Genomic DNA, 11,689 nt, shown 5'->3' on the forward strand with positions numbered 1-11,689 from the left:
ATTCTTGCAAATAACATATTTTTGCCTCCCCTTGTGAGGAATTGTGGTGTAAGCTTTCCCCGGATCGCTTTTAGACATGAACAATAGATTGTGAAGGCAAACAATCAAATCAGTTGAGGCCAGTGAAGTTAACTCTTCATTCAAGGAAACAAACCACAGCTTCGGCCTGGTGGTCTCAGCAACAATTTCCAGGAGGTCCTGCTCGGATGAAGCAGTTGTGAGGCCTGAAGGTCCCTGCTTTCCCAGTGCCCACCAGGACTCCTCTCCAGGGTCTTTCCCATGCAGTCTGCACACAACCTCCCTCTGCTCTGCCTGTTTCATTTCTCTGGGAGGGAGAGGAGCTGGTTGCAGCAGGAGGGGGAGACTCCCTGGCCGCTTGCGGCTCACTAAACCCTTTCACCTCTTCTGCTTCTGGCACCCCCTCTGACCACTCTCTTCCCACCACCAGTCCCTGGCTCTGAGTCGCCTTCCCCAGGGCGCCTCCCTAGCTGGTTCCCCGACTGGTGCTTCCCATCTCTCCTCTGCATCCAGCCAGTCCATGAGATCCTAGGATTAAGATTCAAATCAAATATCTCTATTGCGGTCCATAGACCCACAAAACAGTTTCAAAATAAGATACAGTTAAAACAGCCAAACCACAGGTGAAAGAGACCGAGGTAGTCATTTTGTTATCTCTAGAGCATGATGGTCTTTGTTTCTTGCGACCTCCGGAAGAAACTTTGCCACGGCCAGTGTAATGTCATTTGACCTATCCTCCAGAAGGTATTTAATATGGGAGGCTTCAGATTTTCCCGGCAAATTTGCTAGTAAGGGTTTGATCAGTTGATCTCTTGCTTGCTCATGCTGCCCACAATGCAGTAGGATAAGCTTCATGCAATTGGCGTCCTGAGAACATAAACAAAGCCTATTTTGGTGATTAAGATTAGCTATACTTCTAAATGAGTGGTCCAAGTTCCTGAAAGTACATGCAGCATATTTGAATATTGCTACAAAACGTAATGATACAATTTTACTTCTGCCATTCCTATAAGGGTTGTGTGAATAGTGGCTGCAAGTACAGAACTGTCTAGAATTTTTCATTGGGCTAAGAATCTCCATGTATATATAGAAAAAGTTAGTTTGAAGAACCTTAACTTTCTTTGCACCTCCATGTTAATAGATCTCACTAGCTTAGCATGTGGACAGATGGGTCAGGAGGCGACCTTGTGCATCCATTGTGGACGCATGCCATAGTTGCACCCGCTACCAGTGTGGGAAGCATCTGCACATGGAGGCACTAATGCACACAAAATGCACTTCCGCCTGAACCAATTGTATCTCAGTTGCAGCTCTGCTCCCCAGGTAATCGCATTGCTGGTTACATCAGGTGAACCATCCTGAAGAGTGATGAACTTGGTCCGGGGAAGGGCAACTCTTCAGGATGGTTGATCGCAAACTTGCCAGGGGGAGGCAGGGCCAGGGGCAAAAGTGAACTTCTGGTGAATTCCCCTTCCCTAATGTAGAGTCTACTTCCCAGTTCAATATTTTAAATATTTAATTTTTCTATTTGCAGAAGTTTAAAGAAAGATTGGCACTGAAAGCCTTTCTGGGTTATTGACAAGTATCTCGCCATGTTCCTGTTTTTAGTCGTGGGGTGACATCTGGAGCACTCCTGGAAATGTACCCTTGTAACCTGAAAGCACATGAATCTAAATAGCATAAATTCTTTTTTGTCCATTCAGGCCAATTCCCTAATCATCTGAGTTGAATCAATTTTTTTGATCAGGCACAAAACCGTCCTATGCATGACCCCTCAGAAGTAAGTTCTATGAGACTCCCAGATAACTGTACAGGATTTCAGCCATAAATATCCATTAAAACTTTTCAGTGGTTATTCTTTCAAGTTTTAATTGCTTTAGTGCCCTTAAATAGTTTGTCCTTCCTGGAAAAGATTTAACTGGAGTCTTACGACTAAATGGTAATTTCAAGTTCCTTGCATTTAATCTGTTAAAAAGGTTAAACCAACTTCACAAGAGTTTGCGGGGGCAGGGAGAGACTTTTGCTAGATCAAAAGAACAATCATCCTGGGGTTTTTTAATCAGTAAAACATCATTTTGTTTAAAAAGTAGAGACAACAGCCTGAGCTGCTACCTTCACACCCCGCTTCTGCACTTCCCAGAACAGTTTGGCGATCTACAGTGGGACATTGGAGACTGCAATGCAAGGATAGGGAAAAAGTGGCCCTCCCACGCCTGTTAGACTACAATTTCCATCACCCTTACTGATCATGCTGGCTGGAGCTGTGGGAGCCCAACATCGAGATAGCTGTGCATACTTTTGTGTTCTAGATGGACCCTGGCTTCATTGATCAGGGATATTTTTATATTTTGTTTTTTAGTTATATTGAAAGTTGCAAGAAGGCCGTATGAGGAATGGTTGAGGGTGTTGGATATGCTTTGCTTGGAGAAGAGAAGGATGAGAAGTGATATGATGGTCATCTTCAAATACTTGAAGGGCTGTCACCTCGAAGATGGCCAAGCTTGCTTTCTGTTGCTCAGAGGGTAGGATTCAATGGACAAGAAAGGAGATTCTGACTCAACATGGTAAGAGTTGTCCAACAGTGGAAGGGACTCCCATGGAAGGTGGTGGACTCTCCTTCCTTGGAGGTTTCTAAGCAGAGGTTGCATGGCCACCTCTCAGGGATTCTTCTTCGGCTGTGATTCCTCTATTGCAGGGGGTCAGACTATATGGCCCTGGGGGCCTCTTCCAACTCTATAGTAATTCTATCCTCAGTTCCCTGGGAATGAGCCCCACTGAACTCGGTGGGATTTATTTTTTAGTAGACATGAATACGATTTCACTGGATCACATTTTTTTACTTGAGTATTTATAAACTGAGAATAATAGATTTGGGAGGGAGGGACCTCAAGTGTGCAGCCCCTGTCGGTGCAGGGAATCCACAGTACAATATCCCTCACGGGTGGCCCCCCAGCCTCTGCTTAAAAGCTATAATGAAGGAAAGCCCCCACCTTCCAGGGGGTCTGTTTGACCGTCAACCAAGTGGACCATCTGGAAATTCTTCCTAGTATTCAGTTGAAATCCTTTTTATTGTAATTTGAGCCTACTGATTTGGGTCCTACCCTTTGGAGTGACAGAAAATAAATTCTTCACAGTGTGAAGTAGTTTAAATGTTTTGCACCATCTTTGCTGTAATTAAAATTCATCTATATGTAGAAAAGACAGAGCAAAAAAACAAAACAAACCTCAAAAAATCAAGTCGATTTCACTGTCCAGTATGTACCAAAGGAAACTGCTGCCCCAAAATGGAGGCAGTGCTTGAGGTTCTTGGGCACAAAAGGTGACCTGACAAAAAGATGTTTAGCTATGATCAGTGCTTTTTTTCTTTAAAAATGTTGAGGGGTACTCTCAAGAAAATCACCATTTTATAGTTCAAAACGGGGGAAAATAAATATAGTAAATGGACAAAAGTACAAAGAGTCACAAAGTGTTTAGGGGTATGCATCCCCCCAGAAAAAAAACATTGGCTGTGATTACTGATTTTCAGAAGGATCCAGCTACGTGTTGCTGTCATGTACTGCTACTTAGGGCAGCTGCATCTTTGTGGAATTAGAAGGACATGGGAGGGAGGACAAAATGCTTCCAGCCAAAGGCATAAAGCTGTTAATAATTCACCGAGGGAGTGAGGCAAGGTGTGTTTCCCTAGGCACGAAAGCCACAGCTGTGAAGAGTGGGTAAGGACACGTGTTTCAGAGCAACCCACATAAGCACAAATCCACTGAAGGGAGATGGCAGGGCAGGGCCGGATTTAAGGTGGTGCAGGACTTCCGAGCCAAGGGGACTCACAACAACAACAACAACAACAACAACAACATAAAGGGTATATTTATGGAGGTGTCTACTCAAAGCTTGGGGGTTCCAGATTTTGTTCTCATTCAAGACACCATATTACCAAAGTCCACCACTGGGCAGGAGATTAATACTTTATTCAGAATAATGGGCTAAATAGTGCCCCCAAGCCCCACCCCAATGTTATATGATTGGCAGGTGGGTGGCTTCACCCACTGGTGGAGGAAGAGGAGTGTGTGGGGAGCGCACCGCCCCCAGCAGCATCGCGATCCCAGTAGGGTGCCATCGCAGCTGCCTCCCCGCCCACGCTGGGTGCCCTGCCCCCAAGACGCACGCCAGCCCCTCTTGGCCTGCAAGAGATGGGGGTGCTAATCGTGTGATCCTCTAGGCAGACCAGTAGTGTGGCCTAGTGTAACGCAGCTGGTTTCATGAAAACATATAATCATTTGTCATAACACCTAGAAAAAGGAAACCAAGGGTCAAGAATCTCCAAGTTGTGCACACAGGGAAAGTTCGAGACGTTTGACCTAATAATTTACAGTAATGCTTTCAATGGATATGCTAATTTATGCCAATCAAGATTGCAGCAGGCCATTAGATCCACTTGGTGATAAAAATAGTGCCATAAATCTCGAACAACAGAGCCGATTCAGGAAATGGTTGGCTCCACAAATAAAGCTTGATTGCTGAATGCAATTTGATGGGCAGCACTAGAACACATTTTTTTGCTGTCGGAAGAAAATACATTGCTTCATCTAATTCTTTGTGTTGAGCACACATTGTAAAATGAAAGACAAAGGCATGTAATATTCTTTGCAAATTGCCTGTGTGCAATATAGGATTTTGGTGTATATGAAGCAGGGACCCTGCAATGAAGAAAACCGTCAAATAAATCAAGTGCCAGGGGTTTATTGCAGAGCTTTCTAATCAATATCTCAAGCCAGTGCATGAGAGATGGAGAGGAAAGTACTATATAAGCAGATTCCTCTAAATGCCTATCTGCTTGCATTATATCCACTCACTCACACAACATGAATGCCATTTTTTTAAAAAGAGAAGATCAAAGGTTATTAATTTTATGGAATGATGTGTTTGAAAACTGTCTGTCTAATTATGAATAACACTAATTACATATAAAAGCCATATTTATGTATATGAAACCATTATATTGCTAAATACTTCTATAAGGCAGAAGATTTCACTACAGTCCTATTGCAGTTACCTGAGAAGAAGCAAATAGGCCTTGTGCTGTTGATTCTTCTTTTACTATTCAAATCTACTTAAGTCCTGCCCATATTCTGGTGACTTGATTCTCAACAGGATTCATGATTCGCGTCGCATACAAGCCAGATATTTGCATCTATTTCTGGTAGTCAGAGGCTCTGGGCTTTATGGGATTTTATGGGATGCAGAGTTTACATCCAACGGAAAAAGGAGGCTGTGAGGCTGAACTACTCTGGAACAGCCTGGCACAGTGGTCCTTGGTCCATAATATCTATCTGTATTTACATACTATTATTAATACACTTATTGGTCAACATGCTGTGCGGAATTGCTGTTGCGTCATGGCTTCTTTCTCTCCTTCCCACAAGAGGATCTGGAGAAGTTACACCCCAATCATTTGCAGTGAGCTCAGCGCTTTGACCACCTACAAATGCACGTTTTCACACAACCGAAATAATGCATTTGAATCTCTCCCACCCTATTTATCTTTGCGCTGTATACAGGGGATCTTTATGTGCTTCTTCCTGTCTCGGAAAGGGCAGAATGGTGTCCAGGCATCTGCCACCTGCCACGGATTCTGTAGCTGCCATCCCTCCGTTACCGAGGCAACTGTCTATAAACAATAAACTTCCATAAAAAATGGCAAAAGTAATTTCTTTCCCAAATCAGTTTTATCTTAAACCATAGCACACCCTCAAAGTAATTACTTATGCGTTTGTTTGTGTTATGTACTGAAGTTCTTACCCTGGGCCAGCAGGAGGATACTGTAGGTAGTTATGCAAATGAAGGATCGAAAGTGACATTCAGTGATTGGCTAGTTACAGAAAATGGTTACTGTTGCATTCTAGTGGAGCTCTATATAAGCAGGCTGACTGAGCTCCTTAGTTCAGTTCAGTTCCAGCTTACAAATAAAGAGCTGCTTTGGAAGAATCGCTGTGTTGTCTGATATGTTCACCCACAACTTAACACTGGCGATGAGGGTGGGATCGATGGACATCAGAGCATAGCCAGATGCGGCCATCCTCAGAACTGAGCTGAATCAGAGCTGAATCACTGAGCGAAATCACTGAGCGAAATCACTAAACAGAACCAATTCAGAGCTGACAGTTCTGGCTAGAGCACAGTGTTCCATCCATCGCCCTTCACGCCAGCATTGGAATCATGGCTTCACTTGTGCCTCTACCTCCGTTTGCGCCAGCCACTGAATCATGGGACTCCTACCTCGCTCGGTTCGACTGCTACCTCCAAGCCAATGAGCTGACAGGGCCGCCGCCTCAGGTCCCCGCTCGATGAGCTGCACCCAGACTTTGCCATGGCCGAACCCCCAGGCTGTGCCAACGCGCCACGGTCATTTGTTCCCGGAAACCAGGTCTTTGCCCGGAACTTTGTGGGGGACATTCCTTGGGTGCCAGCCACAGTAGTGGGAGTCACTGGACCTCGCTCGTACCAGGTGGCACTCGAAGACGGACGCTTGTGGCGCTGGCACATAGACTAGCTTAGGCGCAGGGTTGGGGACTTGGACACTACCGTGGTGCCCCCAACTGCGCTCGTGGCTCCGGAACAGACACTTACAGATGGCGAGGCTCCACCTACACCTCTCTCGCAAACTGCCGGCGTGGAGCCGAACCAAGCCACTTCAGAGGGTCTGCCAGACTTACCACAGACTCAGACCACTGCCGTGCCTGACATTCCGCCAACTCCACTTGCGGAGGCTCCACCCACAGCAGCGGATCCAGGGGACTTGGTTTCAACGCCACCTAGGGTTGCACCACAGCCTCAGCAAGAATTGTGTGGCCCTCCCGGACTTGGCTACCAGTCCCCGGGGGTCTGGCAGCGCCCAACTTATTTAAAGGACTATGCTGTTGGACATGTATCACTGTTGGTCTAAGTATGTGATATGTAACCGATATGCTTTTGTGCCTAATTGAACCATTACGTGTAGTGCTGTATATAAGGAAACCATTACCATTGTAACTAACGCCTTATCTCGGTGGGGAGGGGTGTTATGTACTGAAGTTCTCACCGTGGGCCAGCAGGGGGATACTGTAGGTAGTTATGCAAATGAAGGATCGAAAGTGACGTTCAGTGATTGGATAGTTACAGAAAATGGTTACTGCTGCATTCTAGTGGAGCTCTATATAAGCAGGCTGACTGAGCTCCTCAGTTCAGCTCTATTCCAGCTTACAAATAAAGAGCTGCTTTGGAAGAATCGCTGTGTCGTCTGATATGTTCGCCCACAACAGTTTGTTTGTTTGTTTGTTTGTTTCCTTCTTAGATATTTTTATTGGGTTTATAAATGTATTAGGACTCCATCTGGGAATGTAATCTGGATACATTAAAACTAGTGGAGAGAGTTGAAGATAGGGGCTTTACAACAAATAAGCGACAGTCATCACAAGTGTGGTTTTGTTCAATGAAGTCTTCAACCAGCGGAGCCTCTCTGATGTTGCCTCTAATGTGGGATCGTTGTTCTGAAATATGAGTCTTAACAGGGCAGGTGGTCTTTTAAAAGACCACAGAAAACTTCTCGTCTACCACTGGAACACTTTAAGTGTGGAGGCTCTTGCAACCAGGCTATTGAAAGTGCCTCTTACCATGTCCCTAACAGCTCCATGATTCTGAAATCGAATGGATTCACTGACTGTGGCACCAGAAACGTGATTTAATTAATTTATTGCCCTTATCAGTTGATATACATTGGTGCCACCACCCACCCTGTTAAGACTGCTATAAACTCAACACACTAGTTCCATGTGGACTAAATTCAACATTAGTTCACAGGATTCAAGTAATTACATGCAGCTGTTTGTGGACTTTCTGCCGTTATGTCTTTAAATTTGTGAGCTCTGCCCACGTTTCCTAAGGAGGTTTGACAAACGGAAGGACATTGTCCTCTTTAGTGACTGGGGGTATTAACCAGGGACAGTGGTACCTCTGGATGCAAACGGGATCCATTCCAGAGCCCCATTCATATCCTGAGTAGAATGCAACCCGCGACTGTGCGTCTGTGAAGGTCGCAATTTGCCGCTTCCGCGCATGCGCGTGACGTCATTTTGAGTGTTTGCACATGCGCGAGCAGCGAAACCTGGCAGTAACGCATTCTGTTACTTCTGGGTCACCGCGGAGCGTAACCTGAAAATGCTCAACCTGAAGCATATTTAACCCAAGGTATGACTGTACAGTGGTACCTCAGATTAAGTACTTAATTCGTTCCTGAGGTCCGTTCTTAACCTGAAACTGTTCTTAACCTGAAGCACCACTTTAGCCAATGGGGCCTCCTGCTACTGCCACACTGCCAGAGCACGATTTCTGTTCTTATCTGTTCTTATCCTGAAGCAAAGTTCTTAACCTGAAGCACTATTTCTGGGTTAGCGGAGTCTGTAACCTGAAGCGTATGTAACCCGAGGTACCACTGTATGTGCAAATACAAAGTGAGTTATTGTCTCACTTTTTTCTTGTAGATATTGTTGTTTAGTCGTTCAGTCGTGTCCGACCCTTCGTGACCCCATGGACCAGAGCACGCCAGGCACTCCTGTCTTCCACTGCCTCCCACAGTTTGGTCAGGTTCATGTTTGTAGCTTCGAGAACACTGTCTAACCATCTCATCCTCTGTCATCCCCTTCTCCTTGTGCCCTCCACTTTCCCAGCATCAAGGTCTTTTCCAGGGAGTCTTCTCTTCTCATGAGGTGGCCAAAGTCTTGGAGCCTCAGCTTCACGATCTGTCCTTCCAGTGAGCACTCAGGGCTGATTTCCTTAAGAATGGATGCGTTTGATCTTCTTGCAGTCCATGGGACTCTCAAGAGTCTCCTCCAGCACCATAATTCAAAAGCATCCATTCTTCGGCAATCAGCCTTCTTGATGGTCCAGCTCTCCCTTCCATACATCACTACTGGGAAAACCATAGCTTTAACTATACGGACCTTTGTCAAATACTCCCCTGCTAAAATCCTACTTTATCATAATTCTGAGCAAAATGACCCATGAGGATTGCTTGAATTATATGAAACTGTACAAAATGCTCTTCCTTCACTCTCACAAGTTAGCAACCAATTTATGGCAGTTATGTGCATATTGACCCAGAAGCCTTTTAAAAATATAATTGGACCAGCAAAGATCTCTGCATTTTTGTCATAATTCCAAGGGATATGAATGCTGCCAACCCACTGCTTACTCTAGCCACTTACTTGGGAACAAGGAGCATTTGAACTCAACGCGGTTTTCTTCTGAGTAGACATATAGAGCAATGCCCTTACCTGGGATTCAATCCTTTGGAAAGCCCGGGCGGCTTCCTTCCCAGTGGACAAATATAGGGTGAGGCTATTCAGCCCCGATTACGGTGCCCACTTGTTCCAGTATCATCCCACAAAACAGAAACACGCATTTCCATAAAAGTTACTTTATCCGTTTTTAGCATGGGACTCTCAAGAGTCTCCTCCAGCACCATAATTCAAAAGCGTCAATTCTTCGGTGATCAGCCTTCTTTATGGTCCAGCTCTCACTTCCATACATCACTACTGGGAAAACCATAGCTTTTACTATACGGACCTTTGTTGGCAAGGTGATGTCTCTACTTTTTAAAATGCTGTCTAGGTTTGTCATTGCTTTCCTCCCAAGAAGCAGGCGTCTCTTAATTTCGTGGCTGCTGTCACCATCTGCAGTGATCATGGAGCCCAAGAAAGTAAAATCTCTCACTGCCTCCATTTCCTCCCCTTCTATTTGCCAGGAGGTGATGGGACCAGTGGCCATGATCTTCGTTTTTTTGATGTTGAACTTCAGACCATATTTTGCGCTCTCCTCTTTCACCCTCAATAAAAGGTTTTTTAATTCCTCCTCACTTTCTGCCATCAAGGTTGTGTCATCTGCATATCTGAGGTTGTTGATATTTCTTCCAGCAATCTTAATTCCGGCTAGGGATTCATCCAGCCCAGCCTTTCGCATGATGAATTCTGCATATAAGTTAAATAAGCAGGGAGATAAAATACAGCCTTGTTTGTACTGTTTTATTGTTGTTAGCCGCCCTGAGCCCGGCTTCGGCTGGGGAGGGCGGGATATAAATAAAAATTTATTATTATTATTATTATTACTCCTTTCCCAATTTTGAACCAATCAGTTGTTCCATATCCAGTTCTAACTGTAGCTTCTTGTCCCACATAGAGATTTCTCAGGAGACAGATGAGGTGATCAGGCACTCCCATTTCTTTAAGAACTTGCCATAGTTTGCTGTGGTCGACACAGTCAAAGGCTTTTGCATAGTCAATGAAGCAGAAGTAGATGTCTTTCTGGAACTCTCTAGCTTTCTCCATAATCCAGCACATGTTTGCAATTTGGTCTCTGGTTCCTCTGCCTCTTCTAAATCCAGCTTGCACTTCTGGGAGTTCTCGGTCCACATACTGCTTGAGCCTTCCTTGAAGAATTTTAAGCATAACCTTGCTAGCATGTGAAATGAGTGCAATTGTGCGGTAGTTGGAGCATTCTTTAGCACTGCCCTTCTTTGGGATTGGGATGTAGACTGACCTTCTCCAATCCTCTGGCCACTGCTGAGTTTTCCAAACTTGCTGGCATATTGAGTGTAGCACCTTAACAGCATCATCTTTTAAAATTTTAAATAGTTCAGCTGGAATACCATCACTTCCACTGGCCTTGTTATTTGCAATGCTTTCTAAGGCCCATTTGACTTCACTCTCCAGGATGTCTGGCTTGTTTTTGCGGACTGTATAGAGCTTCTCCATCTTTGGCTGCAGAGAATATAATCAATCTGATTTCGATGCTGCCCATCTGGTGATGTCCATGTGTAGAGTCGTCTCTTGTGTTGTTGGAAAAGAGTGTTTGTGATGACCAGCTTGTTCTCTTGACAGAACTCTATTAGCCTTTGCCCTGCTTCGTTTTGAATTCCAAGACCAAATTTGCCAGTTGTTCCTTTTATCTCTTGATTCCCTACTTTAGCATTCCAATCCCCTATAATGAAAAGAACATCCTTCTTTGGTGTCACTTCTATAAGGTGTTCTTTACAGCATTGGACTTTCCTTTCGCTTCCATGCATATCCGCAACTGAGCGTCCTTTCGGCTTTGGCCTAGCCGCTTCATCAGCTCTGGATCTACTTGTACTTGTCCTCCGCTCTTCCCCAGTAGCATGTTGGACGCCTTCCGACCTGAGGGGCTCATCTTCCAGCGTCATATCTTTTATATGCCTGTTGTCTTTGTCCATGGAGTTTTCTTGGCAGGGATACTGGAGTGGCTTGCCGGTTCCTGCTCCAGGTGGATCACGTTTGGTCCAAACTCTCCACTATGACCTGTTCATCTTGGGTGCCCTGCTCGGCATAGTTCATAGCTTCTCTGAGTTCTTCAAGCCCCTTCGCCACGGCAAGGCAGTGATCCATGAAGGGGTCTTGTAGATATACGCCTGCTTTAAGCTGTTTACACACTGTCTTCTCTTGTGTATCATTTACTACAAAGGTATACCTTAATTACATATTCTCAACGTATTTTTAATTTTAAAAAATAGAGTACAGGGTCAGATTTAAGGTGCTGCTTTTGACCTTTAAAGCCCTTCACGGCCTAGGACCCTCGTACCTACGGGACCGCCTCTCCTGGTATGCCCCACGGAGAGCCTCAAGGTCCA

General features: G+C 45.0%; 1 long non-coding RNA gene across 1 annotated transcript in view; it reads right to left on the reverse strand.

Annotated features, from left to right (window-relative positions):
* The window catches only part of LOC310657931, a 66,076-nt gene that overhangs the window by 51,819 nt on the left and 2,568 nt on the right, over window positions 1–11,689 (reverse strand). The gene's annotated exons all lie outside the window — the stretch shown is intronic.

This window comes from Podarcis tiliguerta, assembly GCF_965153285.1.
Source record: "Podarcis tiliguerta genome assembly, chromosome: 9".
NCBI classification, from domain to species: Eukaryota; Metazoa; Chordata; class Lepidosauria; order Squamata; family Lacertidae; genus Podarcis; species Podarcis tiliguerta.